The following is a 210-nucleotide window of genomic DNA, read 5'->3' on the forward strand; positions in this document are numbered from 1 at the left end:
CCCCCCCCCCCCCCCCCCCCCCGGAAGTGCTGCTTGTAAAGTATTGTCATTCATGATCCTTGTAATGACTAACTGGAAACCTTCCTCTTGGCTCTGTCTTGTATATAAATGGAGATTTTTCTGTGTTGGGTCTCATCACACAGATGATATTAACTCTCTCTTCCTCTGTATACCATGATGAATAAGAATAATTGGCCTGCTGCTTTGTCA

This window comes from Epinephelus moara, chromosome 21, assembly GCF_006386435.1.
Source record: "Epinephelus moara isolate mb chromosome 21, YSFRI_EMoa_1.0, whole genome shotgun sequence".
Taxonomy (NCBI): domain Eukaryota; kingdom Metazoa; phylum Chordata; class Actinopteri; order Perciformes; family Serranidae; genus Epinephelus; species Epinephelus moara.